Source organism: Erigeron canadensis, chromosome 6 (genome assembly GCF_010389155.1).
Source record: "Erigeron canadensis isolate Cc75 chromosome 6, C_canadensis_v1, whole genome shotgun sequence".
NCBI classification, from domain to species: domain Eukaryota; kingdom Viridiplantae; phylum Streptophyta; class Magnoliopsida; order Asterales; family Asteraceae; genus Erigeron; species Erigeron canadensis.
Window position 1 is genome coordinate 27,793,774 of NC_057766.1, and position 334 is coordinate 27,794,107.

Below are 334 nucleotides of genomic sequence, written 5' to 3' on the forward strand. Positions count from 1 at the left end.
ATGGATATGATGATTATTTCCCCAGATGATCGAAACTGAAATTACTGAGCGCTAGTTTTTAATTTTTCTCTTTTTTAGAGAAAAAATCCAAGCCAGAAATCTGATCCATCATGCTTTTCTAGTTGTGTTATTTTTTTAATTTTAATTATAAAATATACTTTTATTGTTTTTTCTTTATATATTATAGGTTTTGGTTGGAAGTGATCATGATTATTTTCTTGATCGAATGAGCGTTATTATTTATTTTTTCTTATTATTTTTGTTTTAATACTAACGAGATACGTTATCCGGACGTTGCCCCGGGAGACATTCTATTTATTGTGCTCCCTAATAT

General features: G+C 28.1%; 1 non-coding gene across 1 annotated transcript; it reads left to right on the forward strand.

Moving 5' to 3' along the window:
• On the forward strand, positions 1 to 109 carry LOC122606368. Its single transcript, XR_006324880.1, has one exon. It is a non-coding gene; the product is annotated as a small nucleolar RNA Z103 (small nucleolar RNA).
• The last annotated feature ends 225 nt before the right edge of the window (positions 110 to 334 follow it).